Raw genomic sequence first — 23,276 nt, 5'->3', positions numbered from 1 at the left:
TCTCCAAGCATCACTTGGAAAAGTGCTTGACAACTTGTTCAGAATGGTAAAAAATAAAAAAATAAACTTTATACTCACCTTCTGATGCATCCTCTGCCCCGTCCGGAGGCTTGAGCGGCTCACGCTGTTGTGTGCAGGACCTGCGGTGACGTCATTGAGTCATGTGGTGGGTCACATGACTCAATGACGTGGCAGGTCCTTCAGACAACAGCGCGACGGAGGGAAAACATCAGAAGATAAGTATAAACTTTATTTTATTCTTTTTTTTACAGGTTCTTTGGTACCCAGGTCTGGATGAGAGTCTCCTCTCATCCAGACTTGGGTACCATCCGCACATTGATTCCGCTGCGCTTCCGCAAAATTAATGAACATGCTGCGGATTTTTGACCGTAGCATATACGCTGCGGAAAAATCCGTAGCATGGGCATTGACATTGCGGAATGCCATTGGGGACCATGGGGTGCGGATATACATGCGTTTTTCAAGCGTTTACGCTGCGGAAATTCCGCAGCATATACGCTTGAAAAATGCTACGTGGGCACACAGCCTTAAGATATTGTGTATAATAGGATCTGATGATACTATATACATTTTCTCATCAATATAGCATCACTTCGACAATCAATCCTGGTTTATATATAGGAGCACTATCCAAAAAGCGTTGAATGTTCCTTTAACTTAATTTTGGACGTCAATACAGGATTTTAAGTAAAAAAAAATTGCAAGTGAATGTTATTGGGCTGATGTGAGACAATGTAACAGAATTTATCCATATTTTATTCAGCTCAGGTCCTTCTCAGTTATTCCTGGGAGCTGGAGAGTAGCAGATGACATCGAGAGAGGTGTGTCTAAGTCTTGATGTGGAGGTTGAGTCTTCTGAATTAGAGCTGTGCTGTGCTGATTTGGTGCTGAGAACAACTGAATTTCTACTGTGTGGAGCTGAAATGATCAAAAAATGAACCCCGGCCAGAGAGGCACATCTGTATCAGGTAGGATTTCCAAGAATAGACGGAAACAAAGTTTGCATTGAAAAAAATGATCTTCCTACCTAGACTATAAAAGAGAACATTTGCTCTGATGCTGAACTATGTCCCGGTATATTATCTGAGAGTATATGTCTGCAACTATAATGACACCATCCAGATTTTGGAGCTGAAGCCAGTGTACATTTTGTAGCTCGGTGTATTTGACTTCCAGGAAAATCTCATTTACTTATGGGCATTGCATGTACTGTAAGAATGGCAGAGATGAGAGAATGTAAAATGCATGAGGTGTAAGCTATGGAGGTCCGCTGCACTGTCTGTGCTCCAGTTTACAGGTGTCACTGCTGCCTGCTTCTCTCTTATAGGGAGTCTGGCTCCTGATGTTACAATGTGGTTGTCTATATCCACTATGAATAGAATTATATATATATATATATTCGTATGGTATATGTATATACATATATATAGTGCATGTACATATTATAAATATTGACACGTAATGGTTTTTGTTTCTACAAAATGTAGTTATTTTTTGTTGTTGTCTCTTATTATATAATAGCCAATTGCAGAATATAAAATCAAAACATATAATTCCAAGTATATATTTATATATTGACGTATGAGTGTGTGTATATTATACATATATATGTTTATATATATATATATATATATACACATATAGATAAACATATATATATATATATATATATACACACATACGTCAATATGTAAATATACTGTTGGAATTATATATTTTATGTCGATATATATATCAAAAAAGAAAAATATGTATATATATGTGTGTTTGTCTGATGTGTGTATATATATATATATATATATATATATAATCTATCTATATGTACATATATACACATATGTCACAAAAACATACTCACATATAGATAGATATATGTATATACACACACGTCACGCACACACACATATACAGTATATACATACACATATAAATATATATACACATCACACACACACATATACAGTATATACACACGCACATATATATACGTCACACACAAATATACATACACACACATATAAAAATGTCACACACATATATATATATATACATACACACATATATATACACGTCATAAATATATATACATGCACACACACACACATATATATATATGTATACACATCACACACACATATATATACATACGCACATATGTACATGCACACATATATATACGTCATACATATATATACGTCATACATATATACATACACACACACACACATATATACATACAGTATATATACATGACATATATATATACGTCATACATATATATACATACACACATATATATACATACACACACATATATATATATATATACATCACACACATATATATATATACATACACACACATATATACAAACACACATATTTGCTGTTCTGGGGAGTTACATCACTCATTAATACACCTCTCTATAATAGAATCTTGAAGCAAAAAAAAAATTGAGTTCAGAACAAAACAACCCAATGCTGAGAGCTTGATACATTTTCTCAGGTAATGAATATAAATGGAATTACCATCAGCAAGTTGTGGTTGAAAGTGACGGAGTCCCTGCTCTCAGCCAGTTGTTCCCCAGCGCTGCTTTGATGGCTCTGTTTGTCTTGCTCATTTGAAGCCCCCATTGCTGGGGGTATTTGCTTTGCATCTTAAATAGTATACACCAGGAATGCATCTTCTACCGGAGAAAAGACAAATGTCTCTTCCAAGCCCCCTTTCAATCACGATGAAATTCATATCACTAGAATCACATTTCCTAGAAAAAAAAAGCTTTTACTGTAAGGGATTAACATCTGAATTGAAGCAAATGAACAGCTACAATTAATTTGTGCATAGAGATGTGACAGCTTGCGCTGGTATTGTCTCACTTTAGTTGCATATTTATAGAAGCCATATATTTATTTCCTTTATGTGAAAGCCTCTCTTTGGACATGTATTAAAAGAAATGAGGTCAGTATAGTTTTTGACATGTATCCCATTATAAACAAAATGCCCAAGGTCATCAGAGCTGTTCTTTTCATCTCCAAGGACATTGGGCCGTCGTCTTTGTTCATAAGCATTATGAAAAAAAAACCCTCCAAATTTCACCATTGAAAACTTTATATGGGACTGCGAGTGGTGTTTGTAAATGGAAAATTCATTGCTCTTGATGAATAAATGCTTAATCTTGCTAATTAATGGAGATGTCTGTCAATTAGCATTTAGCAGGACAAACAAGTCTTTCTAGTGAACCATCTTATGGCCAAGTCTGTGATCATTGTTCTTGGCTCTTTTCGAAACATGCTCTGTTGAACGCCATCACTGACCTCACTTTCTTAAAATCTTCACATCTTCCTTCAGCCATAAAACCTCGACCACCATATTGATTTCCTTTTCTGATAGGTTGGTTGTAGATATATTTTCCTATTTTTACAACGTGAAAAATTTCAGGGATTTTTAAAAAATCAAATATATATTTTTTCATGTTTTTTGATAGAAATATTAAAGATTGGGAATGTACTCATTTGTAGCTATCACTTGTTCATTTTTTTTACAATTTAGAATTTATTTTTTTTTTTTTTGAGAAATGATGTAGCAAAATTCTTGGTACAAATTGATGAAAAATTCTAAAATAAATGTAAAATATAAAGAAAAGTTTAATATATTTATTTGGAAAAAGGTTTAGAAAAAAAAATATTATAAATATTAAAAAAAATATATATATAGATATATACACATATATCTATATCTATATATATATATATTGAATAAAGAAGTAACGTCTTTACCATCATAGAATTTTTGTTGTGTTGATGAGAATACTCATGTAAAAGATTATTAAGGATATTATCTCTTAATGTTTATATGGCACATTAGTCTTGGTTTCCAAAAATTCTATTTTAATGTCATAGAATTTTTAGCTAAAAAAAAAATAAAAAAATTCTAAAAATTGAGATTTTTTTGTTTTTTTAACCGTATCAGTCGTTGACGAAAATGCCTGCAATGCTTAAAAATGGTCTGTACTAGTGAATATTACATGATGTAAATAATAATTGTAGAGCCTGGAGAAAATATAAATCTACAAGAAACAAATTAAGCTGTTTGCAAATAGATATAAATGTATGTTTTATTTATTTTTGCATGGGAAGAAATGCAAATGAGTGGAGATGTGCGTAGCTTCCTTATGCTTATTAATGGCTGCGAGCATTATTATGGAATTTAATAATATTCATTCTTCACTATGTTATTATGCATCGTTTATAGTAAGCAAAGATGTTCAATTGGAATTGGTACAATATATATATTTTTTTATACTGGCGGATTGGGATCTTTTTCATGTCAAGTTGCTTTTTTTCTACTAAGAATAATGAAAAAAGTAAAATCATTATTCTATAAATGGGCTTGAATACAGCATTGATCAATAAGGTTAAAAACTGTGAAACAATGTCTTCCAACCAGTAGTAAAATCATGTAAATATAGAATCTAGCTCTTGTAACCTTGGCTTGTTCTCCTTGTTCCTATTAAAGTGAGCAATGTATTTCTGTGCCTAATTAGTTGTGTCATCTATGTAACATGCACAGCCCTTTACAGTCTTCTGCCACTTTTATGTGTTGTGTATTCCAATGACGGAGTTTAGACATTGCATTGAGGCGCTGAACCATGGAATCTTTTTAGACTAACCCATCTGTAAGAGAAAAACAAACATACAGAAAGGGAGTCATGTCCAGACTCCAGAACCTAGGAGTGAGCCCTCTTGATCTTCTCAGTTGGCATTCTCTTAGTTGAAAGGATTAACAAAGAGCACACTGTCTTATGGTTGGCAAGTCTGGTACCCACTAGCTTTGCTTTAATCGAGTCTTATTGATGTCTGATTTTAAAAAGTGCCTATGTTGACTGATTCCAATTAGGGAACATAAATTGACTTAACGGGAGGCAGGATAGTCACGTGACATTTAGCCAGTAAGTTGGCTAAAAATCTACTCTACAAAAGAGAGGGTGATTTCGACTTAAGTCAAGAATAAAGAGTGATGGCGTACCAACAATTAGCCAAGCCACTCCATAGGCCCCATAGCTATGATGCAGAAGGGTTAATATTTTTATAGATTCTATATTTTTTAGTTTTAACTAGTCTCATATTCTCATATTTTGTTTAATATTTTTCTTAAGGTTTCATATTTGATCTAATATTTTCGTTTCTCATATGCAATTCTTTGAGGAACTGTGTTATGGGTAGTACACTGGGAAAGGCATAATAGATAAAAAAAAACTCACAACATGTTTGTGAGAAGGATTCTGCTGATGGGAATTTCCAATGGGAAGTACATTTGTCTGTAAATGGTATAAGAAACCTGCTCACAGGTTAATAAACAGAATTGTTATGCTCACAACTGATGTGCATTTCTTATCTACGAGCACTCGTGACTGAGTGGGCCGAGTCCCACAATTTGACCTCACTGGTGATCCCATAATATGACTTTGAGTAAGAACAAACAGCTACAACAGCTTCAAGCTCTGTAGAAAATATGTCAATTAAACTTCTCATAATATATTTGGTTACAGTTGATTACCAAGTATCCCAAACCACTAGAGAGGTTTGTCCAATGACACAAACCGTCACAGACTTCCTCCCTCCCTCTGTGTGGGTGATTAAAGGGTTGGCACTTTGTTAACTATGGCAGCCCCTTTCTCTGTCACGGGTGATGTGTCTGAAGCCTTCACAGATATAGATTGGTTTGGCCGATAGTTTATTGTGTATTGGGGCCTCTGAAAGATGATTGTCAGGGAAGTTAAGGATCTGTCATGTCTGATTTGGGACAGCTGATCCTTTTGTACTTTAGAGAGAAACTGCCTCCAAATCTGAGCGAGCGTTCCTTTGTATGGGAGAGTCAGGCAAGATAGCTACCGGCCGAACAATCAGCCAAAAGCTCTCCAAAGTCTAAGGTGGGCTAAAGGCTGGATTAGCTAACAAACTGAGTCAGACAGTCAGATAGACATCACATCCCTAACATAGTGACTATATTCCCTACTTGTTTCAGAACATCATAACTTACCTAAGGATCTACAGTTCTAGGGGCTAAGTAATAGAGATTGAAATTGGGTCATCTGTACAGTTCTTAAAACTAAAGTGTACTAGTAAGTTTTATTAAGTTACATTAGCAAGTCAAGAAAATGACTTTTTTTGTGTAATGGACAACCCCTTTAAAAGGAATGTGGTTTCAGAAAATGGCCTATCGTTTAGGTAAGGTTTTCATGTTACATGTATTATTATTATTATATTTATTATTTATGTTTTTGCCATTGATTTTTTCTTCTTTCATGATATGGTTTATATTAAAAAAACAAAATATTAGAAGTCTTGCAATTTTCATACTGACCACAAGGGCTATTCTAGACTTATACTTCCTGTTATTTCAGGAAATTCACTGTACATTAGCAGCAATAGACTGACTCCAACTCTATCTTTTGTAATGTAGCATCTAATGAGCATGTGAAGGGAGGGGAAGTTCATTGAGAAGGGAGGGGAAGCTATGACATCACATCTATACTTTTTTTAAATTAATTTAGTACACAAAAAAACAAAACTGAAGAGAACAGAAGATAATGAGGTCAACTGATAAAGGGAAGTCCAAAGAAAGGACTAAGCAATATCATCATCAATAATCATCAATACACCATGAATGTATTCTATTGGCTATTTTTTCAGTATTCTCAATAATCTCTTATGCCTTCGGCAATAAACTTTTTGGACTGGAAAGCCACCTAATAGATATTTTTCCACACATTCACACATTTCAACATTCATGTGTGAAAAGCCCAGAAAATTGTTACAGCTCTCACAATCATGCACGTTCTCATACTACAGCCCCGATTCTTCATTTGGAGTTTTTTTTAAGCCACTTCTCTTTTTTGTCTTGTGTTATTCACTGATGTTTATTGTGCCAAATTGATCAAAATGGTGCGATCCGTTCATGAAACTGGCTCAAAGTTAAAAAAGGTCTTTTTCCTGTTTTTGAGCAAAATGTCGCAACTATTTAAAAAATGTCACAAAAGATAAGACTTTAGCTTTAGGTGCAGTAAATCACTGTAGGGGGGAAATGGAGTAGAGTTGCAACTTTTTAAAAAGTTGCAGATAATGAATCAGACAAAAACATCTGGAATCGTTAGACTCCACCCACAAAGTGGAAAAAAAACAGATGAGCACATAGAAAACAGATTTAAAAAAAGGCACAAATGGAATAATAAATTGGGTGTAAACAAAAAAAGGTGCAAAACACACTAAACTAAGCAAACAGGAGCAAAGGCTCTGATGAATCGGGGTCTCTGTGTTTTTATACATTTCAAAGGAACATGCTCAGGACATGATGATTCTGGCTTCTAACCCAAGTTTAGTCATCTAGTTATGGTGAAGTTGCGTGAACTTCGGAGGTACAATTGCAAGCTGTTGTGCTACAACGCAAAGTCTGTAACAACAGCACCGCACCTACTATGTGTCTACACTAAAACTTTCTTAAATAGCAGGTGTTCTTTTGATGACCCACCATGCAACAAAGCCCTTGTACAAGTGATACTTCTGCACCATATATAGCTACTGTAGACCAATGAGGACAGAGTGTAATTTTTTAAAGTTAAATTAAAAATTTGAAAAAAATTGAAAATTTCAGCCTATATTTGTTGTTTAGACTGTAGATTTAGGCTGTCTATTCTTATTGTTCAGGAACAGTCACATTTCTCCTGCCCATCAACTAGCTGTTAACTTTTTTCACTGATCAATTCTTTTTCTAGAAGCACTATATGTGCATGAATTTTCTCCACTCACTTTCCAACCAGCTATTGGACAATGGCGTGCCTTACCCAAATTGAAACTTTGTTATGTCTGTATTTAATTTGACAGACAGGAAAGGCAGACAGACATTTTATCTGTCAAACAGCATACAGGGATAACAGGCAAGAGCTGAGAAAGACTCTTTGTTATGTCTATGCTACTGGAGAAGAATTGCGCTTAACAACAGGCAGTAGAAAGCAAGTTAAAATTATTATTATTATAGTGCCATTTATTCCATCGTGCTTTACATGTGAAAAAGGGGTATACATAGCAAAAACAATTCCAATAATCATGAACAATACAAGTCGCCGAATGGTACAGAATGAGAGAGGACCCTGCCCTCAAAGGCTCACAGTCTACATGGGATGGGTGAGGATACAGTAGGTGGGGGTAGAGCTAATCGTGCAGCGGTATGGTGGAGCAATGGTTACTGCAGGTTGTAGGCTTGTCGGAAGAGGTGGGTCTTCAGGTTCCTTTTGAAGACTTCCACGGTAGGCGAGAGTCTGATGTTGGGGTAGAGAGTTCTAGAGTAGGGGGGATGCACGGGAGAAATCTTGTATGCGATTATGGGAAGAGGAGATAAGAGGGGAGTAGAGAAGGAGATCTTGTGGGGATCGGAGGTTGCATGCAGGTAAGTACCGGGAGATTAGGTCACAGATGTGTGGGGGAGACAGGTTGTGGATGGCTTTGTATGCCATGGTTAGCATTTTGAACTGGAGTCTTTGGGCAATGGGGAGCCATTGAAGGGATTGACAGAGAGGAGAGGCCGGGAAATAGCGGGGGGACAGGTGGATTAGCTGGGCAGCAAAGTGAAGAGGGACATCTAATAGCACCTTGGTGTGATGTATCGGGGAGGATGGGGGTAAATCAACATAATTTTGAAAGTAATTTTGAGAAATGATATTATGTCTTAAATGAGATCAAGTTGTCTGAAATTACAGTGTCCATTTAATATTAATTTATTGAAATTAGATGAGCAAAGCAATATCGTAACTAGATTGAACTTTGCTGGATTCTTAAATTGTGGTTTGGTGAAATAAAGTCCATTTATAATTTCTAAACTTTAATCTGTTTCTCTAAAGCCCAAAGAAAACAAAAGAAATAAATAATCTCTATTGGCTAGAAATAAGAACGAATACTAATTAAGGAGCATGACAATGCAAGCTAGCCTCTGTCTCTAGAATTTATCTTTCAAGGGTAAGTCAAGGTATTATCTGCTTGTTATCTTAGGTACCAGCTTTACTGATACAGTTGTGACATTGATGTCACATTTTTACAAACAATGGGGTCATTGAATATATTAGGTACTACATTATCTTATTCCAGGGCAACAGTGCATTTTGTTATCAGCTTTTGCTACCACACACATTAAGTTTTGAATCCTCTATAGTATTTGTCTCTGCTCTTTTGGATTAATTATATATATTAAATGTTTGCTTAACACTTGACCGTGTCTCGTGACCTTAACTTCCTAAATACCTAGCCTATTTAAGCCTTCAGGATTCTGAGTTATCCCTTAACGTTGAGGTAAGAGGATCTGTTTTTGCAGTATAAGCAATATTGTACCATTTTGGGGTCTATAACTCATTGATAAACTTTGTATCTATTTATTCATCAATATCTGAGTTAATAGCTAGAGAAAATAATTACCTGCTTACATCAGCAGCCTTAAAAGGAACCTGTCACCAGGTTTCCCTATATAAAGTACAGCCACCCCATTTAAAGGGGTTGTTCTCTACTAGGACATTCCCTTCTTGATCAAAATGTTTGGCCCCGATAAAATAAAAAGCTTATGCTCACCTCCCGTGCTGGCGCCGTTCCCATGGTTTCAGCACTCGCTCTCTCAGGGCTCCCGTGCAGTTGTTGTGAAATGTGAGACCGGCACCCAATCAGCACTGACGTCACTGTCCCGCCTTCGGAAAAATCTAACATGAAGACTAAGTCTGGACTGCGGCTGATCTATCACTTCCTGTTCATGCTTAATTCGACAGGAGGTGGGGTCAGTGACGCCAGTGCTGATTGGATGCCAGCGTCACGTGTCACAACAACAGTACAGGAATCCCGGGGAGAGCAAGTGCTGACATTGTGGGAATGGTGCCAGCATGGGAGGTGAATATAAGATTTATTATTTTATGGGGTGCAAGTGTGGGGTATGAACATAGGTTGTCCAAGTAGTAGACATCTTCTTTAAGCCCTCATTTACAGCATTCCGGCGCCTCCTGTATTCTTGTGATCGCCGTCGTCTTTCCCTGCTTCATGTGGATGATGCATCCTACATCATCCACAAAGTGTTTCACAGATGCGCTCCTGTGCAGATTCACTTCTCTCTGCCCCGCTGAGGGCAGAGGAAAATATTGTAGTGTGCATGTGCCAGGAAACGCTAAATACCTGATGACCCATAGGTAAATCCGGCGCATGCACACTTCAGTGCTTGGCAGGGCAGAGAAAAGTGCTCTTATGCAGGAGCATTATGGAAGTTTATCAGAATTAAAATTGATGATGACAGGACAGAGAATATCTGATGGTAGCTATTTAAGAGGGTATCTTATTTTTTTTAACTTATTTATCCACATACCTTCCAACTTCTCAGCCAATACCAGACAACTGGCAAGAATCAATAGGACCATTATACAGTTTGATAGAAAATGCAGTTAGAAAATGACCGCTATCAAACCTTCCTAGGATGTGTAGCGACTAGCAATCATTTTCTGATTCAAAAAACATTCTGCAGTCAAGACAGTTGTGATTATCAGAACAGTCTGATTTGATCTTTCATTTATCACAATCTCTGGATTCGGATTTTTGCATTGGCAAAAAAAAAATTCTACCTTAAAATATCAAGATATTTATCTTGTTGCAAGTGTCCAGATAAATGAAGAGGGGGAAAAAATCAATACTTAATAAATAACATAATAGGACATTATCTGTCTATTAAAACTCAGGGTGAATATGTCAAAGGCTGTTGGGAAAGCTTTCAAGTGTTGCCTCTTTAGTAAATCAATCCTATCACATTCTACATTTAGCCTCCACTGATTATCTGACTCGCCACATCTACAGTTTTTCACACTCAGTTTAATCACGGACCTTTGAACCACAGAGCAATCATGTAGCACTGACATACAAAGGTACAAAATTGAAACAGGCTCCTATACAAATTATTGCTTAGTACTTACGAGGGTATGTAGGAACATCGAGGTTCACTGAAGGGAGCTGCAGATACAATATGTTATTTATACTTTTGTTGTCCCCGATATCTAATGAGTAGGTGACATAGGTTGTCTTGTTTAGCTCATTCAGGCCTCATTGCTGTTTTTGTTTCGTTAGAAGAAAATAGATAACTTTTGTAGGACATAGACGTGGAGTTCACATTGCATTAGTCTTCCCTTCTAGATGACTGTTTTTCAGGATTTTTTTTTAGCAAATTGAAGCAAGTATACAGCTTTGCCTCCTTTTCTGTGTTAGTAGTGTCTGACTAAAAAGGAAAATACCACCCAAAACGAGACAACATAGAGAGTAGAGTTGCAAATTTTGTAATCCGGATGGCTCATTGTACTCAGTGAAAGCATGTCTTATTCAAATTTTTTGGAAATTCAGAAGGAAACTCACAGTGGAATCATAAATGGGGAGTCGGAACGCAATGTGAACCTGGCATAAGGCACCTTGGACAGTTGTTGGTTAGACACTCTTTAAGCTGATCACTATTTGTACAGATTTCAGACAAACACATGCGTGCTTGACCGATGCTTGGCAGCTAATCTCCTGTAGTAACAAAAAAATTACGCACTAAAATTTAATCTGCAGATGGAGAGTAGGGGAAGGCCGTCGTTTGATGATTAGTCTGTCCCAAGAAAGCAGGATGTCCAGCCAACATTAAGATAGTGTTCTTTTAGGCCTCTAGTTTAACCAGTGGACTCCGAACTAGTGAAGAGGTAGCGTAGCTGTACTTTATGGGGATTTTCAAAAAGGCAATGACAGCTCTGTGTCAGATAATGGGGGTGCTGTAGCAAAAGACATTGAAGTTCTGTGGCTTGTCATGGGCATTCTGGTTAGAAATATGGGCCTATGTAAAAATCTCAACAGACTCTTAGTTAAAGAGATGATAACATGTATGCAGATGATAATGTTTGGAGCAGGAAAACAAGGTTGCACAGTGAGAAATGAGAAGTCAGTTTTCATTTTATTGGAGTAAACTTGACAGTAAAACAGAGAACAGTTCTAAGAAACTCGAGCCATGGAGTCCACTTTCCTAACTCTTAAATCATGAGAGGTGGCATGGATATTATCTATTGGATATGCAGACCAAAGTCCCAGACATAATCTCCAACAGACTATCAGATAGCTGGTAGTAGATCAGTGATGGGCAAATTAAAATTAGGTCTCAAAAAACTGGGTCAAAAAGAGAAGGATCAGGCCGAGCAGATTCTAGATCAAGCAAGGTGAGGCAGACTAGGCCAGACACAGAAAATCTACAGAAATGAAAACAGGTTATGGAAGGTAACCTTCAGGTTATGGAAGGTTACCATCAAATTGCAGCCTAGTCCTTGCTCCTGCATGTGCACCATGAACATAAGGGAATCCTATTGTTGCCTCAGCGATGGCACATGAAACGTCATGACTTTGGCGGTTTGGCCTTAGAAGCACTGCGATTGTTTGTAGAGACTCCAGAAGCTTTGTAGCTTTAATCCTATAGTCAACCTGTTACTAGATCTGTAGAAGATCTTGCACTTTATGGAGACTGTGTTTTGTCCATATCAAAGCTTTCTATATGAGGGTTTGTGATGTCACTTTATGCTGGTACTTTATGTTGTCACAGTTTTGATCATATGGTCAAAAGAGCACATGATTGCAAAGTGATATCACACCATTGACTCTTGATAAAATGAGAACACAGAAACTAGCATTTTCTTTATTACTTTTCTTTTAAATTCCTGTTGTGAGCATACCAAAAATTGCTGGCTACATTAGGGGGGCACTAAAAATTTCCAAATTTACCTGAAAGTGCTAACTTGTTTGAGTATGTGTTTTTGTGTGTGTGTGTGTGTATGTCCATGTATGACTTTACATTAAGTCCGCTGTACTATGTTAACATCTATAATAAAAATTATTCAAAAGTGTAGTATTCATAAAACTTTTGTCATTTGCTTTTATGGATTCATATCATAGGTGATGGAATTTTTTGAAATTCAAATTCACCAGGTTCGATATATCTTGTCCAAAAATTTGATACACTGCGAATCAATTTGCCGCAAATCACAATGCTGCAAAGTTTCCAATTGCTTTGAAAAGACGTTAGGAAATTAAATTTAGTGTGGCTTATTTGTGACATTGTGCCTTCTGAGATGTAAGCAAGATATAGGCTGTAAAGAAAGGTAGTCTGTATTCTGGGGATAAACTTAAAGGGCAGCTTTAGAGAATTTTATTTTCAGAATAGCCCTACTTTCATCAGTATTTTAAGATGAGAGAACCCGAAGTGTAAAGTTTCGGATTCGAACCAGTGTCCGGTGCTGAACTCAAATCATGGACTTCTCCTCGAAGTCCGTTTTACAGTTCAGGAGTTCGGGAAGGAAAGGAAGAGAGAGACAGAGAGAGTTCGGGACCAAAGGGTCCACATTGATTCTATGGGGTTTGGGTTCAAGTTCAAGTTCGGTACAGTTCTGGTACCCGAGCCAATCTTTGGACTAAAGTTTGGTCGAACCCTACGAACCCGAACCTCCATCGGTCCGCTCATCCCTATATTTGATCAGTATTTGTTGGCCAAAACTAGGAGTGTCTGTAAAACATGGAACAGGTGTCAATCTTTCAATTAAAGTTTTTCTCTGTAAATTCCAATCCTAGTTTTGGCATACACACAGTGATGCAAAATACTGACCAAATACTGAAGTGCGAATGGGGCCTTATGCAGTGTTTTTTAAGATGGAGGAGGCACTAACAAACTGGTGGAGTCTCAGAAAACAGGAGAATGGAGCTAAACTTGTAATACCTATATATTAGTAAGTGCCACAAAATACAGTTATATGAAAAAGTTTGGGCACCCCTATTAATCTTAAGCTTAATGTTTTTTAAAAATTGGTGTTTTTGCAACAGCTATTTCAGTTTGATATATGTAATAACTGTCGGACACAGTAATGTTTCTGCCTTGAAATGAGGTTTTTTGTACTAACAGAAAATGTGCAATCTGCATTCAAACAAAATTTGACAGGTGCATAAGTATGGGCCCCTTATCATTTTCTTGTTTTAAATACCCTACCTACTTTTTACTGACTTACTAAAGCACTTTTTTTGGTTTTGTAACCTCATTGAGGTTTGAACTTCATAGCCAGGTGTATGCAATCATGAGAAAAGCTACTTAAAGTGGCCACTTGCAAGTTGTTCTCCTGTTTGAATCTCCTCTGAAGAGTGGCATCATGGGCTCCTCAAAACAACTGTCAAATGATCTGAAAACAAAGATTATTCAACATAGTTGTTCAGGGGAAGGATACAAAAAGCTGTCTCAGAGATTTAACCTGTCAGTTTCCACTGTGAGGAACATAGTAAGGAAATGGAAGAACACAGGGACAGTTCTTGTTAAGGCCAGAAGTGGTAGGCCAAGAAAAATATCAGAAAGGCAGAGAGGAAGAATGGTGAGATCAGTCAAGGACAATCCTCAGACCACCTCCAGAGAGCTGCAGCATCAACTTGCTGCAGATGGTGTCACTGTGCATCGGTCAACTATACAACACACTTTGCACAAAGAGAAGCTGTATGGGAGAGTGATGCGAAAGAAGCCATTTCTGCAAGCACGCCACCAACAGAGTCGGCTGAGGTATGCAAAAGCACATTTGGAGAAGCCAATTTCTTTTTGGAAGAAGGTCCTGTGGACTAATGAAACCAAGATTGAGTTGTTTGGTCATACAAAAAGGCGTTATGCATGGCGGCAAAAAAACACAGCATTCCAAGAAAAACACTTGCTACCCACAGTAAAATTTGGTGGAGGTTCCATCATGCTTTGGGGCTGTGTGGCCAATGCCGGCACCGGGAATCTTGTTAAAGTTGAGGGACGCATGGATTCCACTCAGTATCAGCAGATTCTTGGCAATAATGTTCAAGAATCAGTGACAAAGTTGAAGTTACACAGGGGATGGATCTTTCAGCAAGACAATGATCCAAAACACCGCTCCAAATCTACTCAGGCATTCATGCAGAGGAACAATTACAATGTTCTGGAATGGCCATCCCAGTCCCCAGACCTGAATATCATTGAACATCTGTGTGATCATTTGAAGAGGGCTGTCCATGCTCGGCGACCATCAAACTTAACTGAACTGGAATTGTTTTGTAAAGAGGAATGGTCAAAAATACCTTCATCCAGGATCCAGGAACTCATTAAAAGCTACAGGAAGCGACTGGAGGCTGTTATTTTTGCAAAAGGAGGATCTACTAAATATTAATGTCACTTTTCTGGTGAGGTGCCCATACTTATGCACCTGTCAAATTTTGTTTGAATGCAGATTGCACATTTTCTGTTAGTACAATAAACCTAATTTCAAGGCAGAAACATTACTGTGTCCAACAGTTATTACATATATCAAACTGAAATAGCTGTTGCAAAAACACCAATTTTAAGAAAACATTAAGCTTAAGATTAATAGGGGTGCCCAAACTTTTTCATATAACTGTAATATCCCTAGAAACTTATGTGATTCAGAAACTTGATTTTCCAGATGTAGAGGATTCAAGTTTTCAACTCTGTAGGCTGTAGAGTAAAAAGATCAATACAAAGATCTCTGTACTTTCCATTTATATATAGTAATAAGATGGCACCAAAACTCTCGTGTCCAAATTGAATAACCTCAAATTTAATAATCTGTTCCTATTAGAGAGGAGCAGATAAGGCAGAATTCAAATTTGCCTATTCATGTGTTTTTTCCCTCAAAATTCCATTCTCATAGAAGTTATTTTCCGCAAATTTAATGTCCCTTATTATACTTTTGGATCTCTCCGGATCCCAGAGCATAATAAATGTAATATGTTAAAAAAAACAATTAAAAATACTTATACTCACCGCTCACCTCTCCAGTCACTCTGCAACACACAGCCATCCATATAGTTCTTGTTGAATCTTGTGATCCCCTATCGCTTGTGCTGGAATCCCTCGGCCTCTCACACTCAACTGGGACTTCCGGCTTTCCTGAGGCCCAAGAGGGTCATGGCACCATGATCTTACTACATTCTGCTTGACCTTCTGTGCACATGCGCAGAACCCTCCCGGGCCATATCAAAGCTGGAAGTCCCGGCTCAGTTTGAGAGGCTGTGGGATTCCAGTGTGAGTGGTGTGAGATCAGAAGATAAAATGAGGGTCGGAGGGGCCGGTGAGGTAAGCGGTAAGGTGAGTATAAAGAGTTTTTTTATATATTTCGATAGCTCTTTATGGGTCAGAAAAATGGTGGCCAGCGGCTGTATTTTGGCAAATGTGGATATTTGTAAAATTTTAGTCAAATTTCATTACTCTCAAATTTCTTCTCTCACCTCTAGTCCAGATATTACAATCTGGATGATTTTCTTTGCAACCGCTGTATTTCAACTATGTCGTTCGGATACACAGGAGGCCAAAATTTTACACAGCATTCTAAGTATAGGTGCAATAGTGACTTGTATAGAGGCAAAACTATGCTTTACGATACACCAAAATATATATGAAAAATCAGATCCTAAAAAGGACTTACCATTAGGTAAAAAGTGTCAAGTTTTTTTGCCTTATTTTATTCCCGCTGCTCGTCTGAATATTCATTTTTTTATATTTATATTTTGTTATTTAAATCTGCCATATGGTTCTAGAGATATGAGCCTTTTAATTTAGGGCTAATTTTGATATTATTTACCAAGGGGGTATGGCTCGCGGAATTCACTGGAGCGTATCTTTAGGATGTTTTGAATTATTTCCCTGTGAGCAACGCCCCCTTGTAAACATCATAAAAAGTAGCACTAAAATAAAAATACCCATATCTGTAGAACAGAATGATAGATTAAAAAAAAAGAAGTGGAATAATAAGGGGAGCTGGGAGAATAAAATAAAAGTATAAACTGGTCACTTTTGACCTGATGTCAGGTCCCCTTTAACTTTGTGGTGGTAATAACTATTAGTTGTAAGTGTAAATGCTCCATAAAATTGCAGAGTTTTGACTTGTATAACCCACATATTCAACATTCAAATTCACATATTGATCTGGATGTCGTGTCTTGATACCATATTTGGGTAATGCATAACAAAATCGCAATGAAATTATGCTTGAATAATTGAATAACCATCTTCATGATTGAATAATTAAGTGTCTGGAATAACCAGATGAGAAAAAAAGATCTTGGAAAGTGAAATGCAGAAAAGGGTTTCCCTTGAAAAATAATTCATAATAATTATGATAGACTGGAGAAGTTCCTGCAAAATAGACCCCAGCATTTCCGAGAAGAAGTTCCCAGTCTTGTTCGCTTGGAAAGATGGTCATACTTCAAAGTCATTCTCTGTTAATATGATTGGAAATGATAGAAAACTTTCAGCGTACTGTATAGGTCTCCATCCAATTTATTGGAGACTAACCTTGCATAAACATCCTGGAAATAAAAGATGTGTCGAGGACCATACAGTGGAGGTGGCCGGAGAGGTGAGCTATGAGGTGAGTATTAGGGTTTTTTTAAGCTTTAGTTGACACTCTACAATTTAAGAAAATGGTGATCAGCCAGCCAACATTTTTCTGAATTCACCCAAATTACAAAAAAATCCACGTTCTGGAGACTATGGATTCTTGTAAAATTCAAGTAGAATTCAATTACACTCAGATAAGTTCACCCAACTCTAATTGCCAGCTGCCACCATTGCTCAGTGGCTTCTCCATCCCAGGTCCTGGCTGCTTCACTTGGGGGCCGTTCCACTGTCAAGTTCAGCTTCTGTTACCACCATTAGCATTACATCTTAGAATAAAGAAATGTTATTGTAGTTGGAACTGGCCTTGCCCTCATCTGTCCCATCATCCATTCCTGACACGAAAACTTGAGACATGGGTATTTAAATTTTTGGCTGGAGATTTACAATTAATACACGATTAAATTCTGAGCATATTTTTTTATTCTCATTTAGTAACTTTGACATGCAATGAACTTTTCTGAGAAGATGAGTTTATAGGAGTTCTTCAGAATATGATAATTCTGTAATCTTCAGAGTATCAACTTGACTGAAATGTTTCACTGTCGAAATGTCAGTATTATTGCCATTTTTGGTCAGACATCTTAGCTGTAAGATACATACTTAATACTGAGGTGGATTTTCTTTGCATCAAACGAGTCTTTTAATTCTAAATCTTCTTTAATAGCAGAATTTATTTCCTTTGTAGTTGGCAGAGCTAAGAAATAGAATTTTGTGTATATTATACATAAAACTGTAAATTACTAAGCCGAATGCTTTAACAGAACATTTACTTTGGAATTTGTTTTTCTAAAACTAACTTTTCTGCTTTTTTCCTGAACATTTTGGATGGTCTCAGTTACTTAAAGCAGTAATGTATCTTATTATATAAATTCAACATATTTATGCTTTCACCAATATAGTAGAATTAAAGAGGTTGTTTACTACTTTAACACTGCTGATTAGTGATGAGCGAGCACTAAAATGCTCGGGTACTCGTTGCTCGGGTCGAGCAAATTGGAATACTCGGGTGCTCTACCCGAGCAACGAGCCCATTGTAAGTCTATGGGAAACTCAAGTGTTTTTCAGGCGGCTCCCCCCAGCGGTCTGCAGAGGGCCTAAAAATTGCCCAAATCGATGGGAACAGTTCTCAAATGACATGGGAACAGCATGGGGAAGACCCCTGGAAGCATCTCTGACTCCCAGATCACTGCTGCCAGCAACGTGGTCAGAGGATTACGCCACTTTTACGGACTCACAATAAAACATACAAAAATGAAACCAAAATGGATTTTCCTGGGAAATATGTTAAGGAACATCCTTTCCAGGGTAATGACTTGTATATAAGGCAAAATAAATAATCAAAAACAAAAATATTCCTCCACAACTTGGGCTATGTTCACGCGTAGCATTTTTGATGCATTGTTGCACTTTTGAATTGCTTTCAACCAAGACAAATGCATTCACCAGGAAATGTCATTTTAACATTTTACAACCATATCTGGCTATGTGGTGTGTGACACATCATCAGACACATGCATATGTGGCACCCCAGGGGTCTGGTTTTCCACAGTAATGTAATGTTATGTCTGAGAGCAGGTGGGAGGTCCTTTGGTCAGGGATCCTGTGCATGCCACACCTCCTGCCCAGTCTTGGGAGGGGAAGAACTTCCCCTGTATAAACCCTGGGCTGAGGCAGGGTCAGTCAGTCAAGGAGAGTAGAGACAAGAAACAGCAGAAGCAATACTACTACGAGTCAGGGGCTGGCAGCTGCAGAGCTCGCCCTGACTGAGAAGCTTTCTTACCGGACCCGGCGTCCGAGGCTGTGGGGACTAACTCTTACCCAGCAGCAGAAGCCGACCGGCAGGGGATTTCAGGTCCTCAGGCCCAGAAACCCGAAGGCACGGTCACACGCGTGGGACCAGCACCGCCATCGTGGAGCGGAAGCCATTAGAAGGCCCCGAGTCACCGGCCATACGGGTGAGCACCACACGGTACACTCAGGGACGTGGGCTACTTATATCCGCTTCTAGCAAGGTAGCCAGAAGAGTACAGTCAGTTTGGGAGGCCTACAACTCCGCCTGGCCAGGGGAGATCCCATCTGCTCAAGGACTGACCAGGCCCCGTTCACTAGCAAGTACTCCGGGAGGGTCTATCGTTGTTACCAGTAAAGACCCTGAATTACACCGCACCGTCTCTGAGTGGTTCCTGCTACCCCCATCATCCACATCTGCTGCCCTGAGGCCATACCCCTCCCGTTGGGGGTTATACCATCCACGCTGCACCATCCATCCACCGGCCTCAGCGGACTGTCCTGCAGCGGCAGCTCCATAGCTGCATTCAACGGGTGGCGTAGTCGTCCTGCATCTACCGCTGTTACATCGCCGCTCAGTTTGACTCCCTGGGCACGGACCGGGTCACCGCCACGAGACTACAACCCTCAAGAGATCCGGCTACGGGTAAGCTCCCGCGTGCGCAACGCAGCGCGACACAGGCCCAGGGGCGCGTCACATACAGTGCCGAAAAGACATGGGAACAGCATGGGGAAGACCTCTGGAAGCATCTCTGACTCCCAGGTCACTGCATGAAAGTGTCCCCATCATAAGTGATCCTTGGCGCATGCGAAGATGCCTCCCGCCATGCACCTGTCATTGCAGACTTGCAACAATCACCGTTCACGTCCTTGTCCTAATGCAGCGTTCAGTTGTCACTACCCCATTCCTTGGAATGCAACCGCAAGTATGCAGGCAGCCACCCACCCACAGGCTGCAATACTATACTGCCAAATTTTTGACAGCTGCTTGCACTTGAAATGTGGCCTTTTAGGCTCGTGGAGGCAGAAGCTTTTCACAACCTCATGCCTGCCACGGCCGGGTGTCCATACTCGGTCCGCCACTATATTTCCCGTTATCGCCTCCGCCTTCCACAAGCACGGGTCCCACAACATTACCCGTGCCCTCCCCAGTGCATTTACTGGGAAGGACCGCCTAACCACAAACACGTGGACAGGTGAATGTGGCCAGGGACGGTATGGAGCCAGTCGACAACTTTTTTTGCTAAGAGTTGTATTTAGCTCGGTGAAAGGACTGGCATAGAGGGAAACCGTATGTACCCTGCGTGCTATTTCTCCCAGGAAGTCCTGTAATTGAGCTTGTTGCAGAAGTAATGGCAGCCTGTCCAACATCAACTCGCACTTGTCGGTGGTGCTTTGACACACACACATCTTTCTTTGCGCATTTAATTTCTTGAATAGAAAGTTGGACAATGGCCTGATCTGTAATGCATTTTGAGAAATAACATGCATAAGCATGGCCGATCCACAATAAAAAAGCAGCCATAGAGTGTCCGGGAACCTTACCCCACACTTTTCTTAGCCAGGGCTGCTTTTCGACAGGGTTGGACGCGCCCACCAGAGAACCGGAGACTCCTTCGGCGGGCCCTGGCTTCTCCTTCAGGAGAGTTCATAGTGTTGAGGTGAGGCCATGATGATGATAGATGCCACCATCTGCTTAGTTTTCTGTTACCCACTCACCCACAAGCCGCAACACTAAATTGCCAGATTTCTGGGTAGCTCTTTGCACTTGAAATATGTCCATACTTGGTCCCCAGCCGCCACTATATTTCCCGATATTGCCTCCGCCTTCCACAAGCACGGGTCCCACAACATTACCCGTGCCCTCCCCAGTGCACTTACTGGGAAGGACCGCCTAACCACAAAGACGTGGACAAGTGAATGTGGCCAGGGACGGTACAGAGCCAGTCCACAGCTTTTTTTGCTGAGAGTTGTATTTAGCTCAGTGAAAGGAGTTGCATAGAGGGAAACTGTATCTACCCTGCGTGTCATTTCTCCCAGCAAGTCCTCTAAATCTGCTTGCGCTTGAAATGTGGCCTGAACATTACTGCTGGTACTTTTCTGTGGGAATTTGCTTGCCTTCTACCAGCCTTGAATATTTCCGGCAAACTATGGTACGACGCCATGGTATTAGCACTGCTCCCTGTACCAGTAGTTAAGCCATCCCCAATTTCCTTCTCAGGAATTTTATTTGGTAGACTGAGTGGCTGCCCAAATACTTTTTCTCACAAAGGAGCTGAAGATAGAGTGGCAGTAGGTGCAAGTTTCTCCAGCCTGTTAGATATTAGAGGGTGAACGGCAGCACATTGGATCAGTGGTTAGCACTGAAGCCTTGCAGCGCTGGGATCCTGGGTTCAAATTCCAGCAAGGACAACATCTGCAAGGACTTTGTATGTTCTCCCCGTGTTTGCGTGTGTTTCCTCCTCAGTAAAAAAGCAGTCCTTCCCACACACTTTTCTTAGCCAGGACTACTTCTCGGCAGGGTTGGACGGTCCCACCAGAGAATACTCTGGTGTGCCTTGGCTTCTACCTCAGGAGAGTTCATGATAGCGCTAACTTTGCAGCTGCTATGGGGCTCTTGAGCGGGTGAGAAAGGTTAGCCCTCAGAATCAAATTCTCTGGTGGGCACAATGTTTTTCAATCTGAAACAGGTTCTCAGTGGGAGTTGTATTTCACCACAGCCATATTCTTTAGCTCGGTGAAAGGACTGGCATAGAGGGAAACCGTATCTACCCCGGCTGTCATTTCTCCGTCGCCAGGTTCCACCCATTGTCACACATGACCATGCCTGACTGTATGGTCAGCAGTGAGAGCCACAGATCAGGCTGCTCTGTTACAGCTTTCAACAACTCTGCAGCGCTGGGCGGTTTGTCAATTAAGCATTAAGCATGTTATTTTCAGCACAGCCTGTTGCCGCTTGGCCAAGGCAGTGCTGCAGTGCTGTCAGCTTGTGACTGATGTGGTCATTTCGGAGATGGAGGAGGAGGTGCATGAGCTGAACAATGTGATTACATTGAGGTTAAATTGGTGACGCTGTTTCTTATACTAAAGAAAGATCCTATTGTTTTGTTTTTTTTACGTTATTTTTTAAGACAAATGCATTCACCGGGAAATGTCATTCTAACATTTTACAACCTTTTCTGGCAATGTGGTGTGTGACACATCATCATTCACATCCTTTTTTATTTATCATGGAGGGACTCTGAAAGTCATAAAGCCTATTTTTATAGGAACATCAGACGGCCCTTACTATTCTTAAAAGTCCAGCAGTTGGCCCTAGCAATTGTTAGAGAGCCATCAGCCAGCTATGCTTTGTTGTTCCCATTATTAACAAGTGCGTCTCCTATACTGTTATTGCGTATCCAGTGACTGCAAGGGCTGCCAAAAATTTGGACGCAACCCAATACCCTTTTGAAGAGACATAGAGGAGGGTCTCAGTAAAAAAAATGTTCCCATTATAAAGGAGCGAGTCTCCTATAGTTGTAATGCCCATGCTGTGACTGCAAGAGCTGCGAAAATGTGGGAAAAACCCCACTAAGAATTTAAAGACACATAGAGCAGGGCCACAGTAACAAGGTACGACATGTTCCCATTAGAAAGGAGAGGGTCTGCTATGCAGTTTTAGGGTATGCAGTGAGTCCAACGGCTGACCAAGTTTAGAGAAAACCCCACTAAGAATTTAAATACACACAGAGCAGGGCCACAGTAACAAGTACGACATGTTCCCATTAGAAAGGAGATGTTCTGCTATACAGTTATAGGGTATGCAGTGAGTCCAAAGGCTGACCAGTTTTAGGAAAAACCCCACTAAGAATTTAAAGACTCAAAGAGCAGGGCCACAGTAACAAGGTACGACTTGTTCCCATTAGAAAGGAGAGGGTCTGCTATAGAGTTATAGGGTATGCAATGAGTCCAATGGCTGACCAATTTTAGGAAAAAAC

At 39.5% G+C, this 23,276-nt stretch overlaps 1 protein-coding gene and 1 long non-coding RNA gene across 3 annotated transcripts in view; one reads left to right on the top strand and one right to left on the bottom strand.

Moving 5' to 3' along the window:
- Positions 1-2,714, bottom strand: part of LOC141157369 (uncharacterized) — a 101,297-nt gene extending 98,583 nt beyond the window's left edge. Inside the window, exon 1 of the long non-coding RNA XR_012247787.1 lies at positions 2,550-2,714. This is a non-coding gene — a long non-coding RNA (uncharacterized lncRNA). The remainder of the gene's footprint in view (positions 1-2,549) is intronic.
- Positions 778-23,276, top strand: part of SLC6A1 (solute carrier family 6 member 1) — a 402,595-nt gene continuing 380,096 nt past the window's right edge. For both annotated transcript variants that reach the window (XM_073644511.1, XM_073644512.1), the window contains exon 1: positions 778-989. The gene's annotated coding sequence lies outside the window, so the exon portion shown is untranslated. The remainder of the gene's footprint in view (positions 990-23,276) is intronic.

Source organism: Phyllobates terribilis, unplaced genomic scaffold, assembly GCF_046119375.1.
Source record: "Phyllobates terribilis strain yellow unplaced genomic scaffold, ASM4611937v1 Scaffold_8__6_contigs__length_399053987, whole genome shotgun sequence".
NCBI lineage: Eukaryota > Metazoa > Chordata > Amphibia > Anura > Dendrobatidae > Phyllobates > Phyllobates terribilis.
The sequence above is the reverse complement of the archived record's forward strand: the minus strand, read 5'-3'. Positions and strand labels throughout refer to the sequence as shown.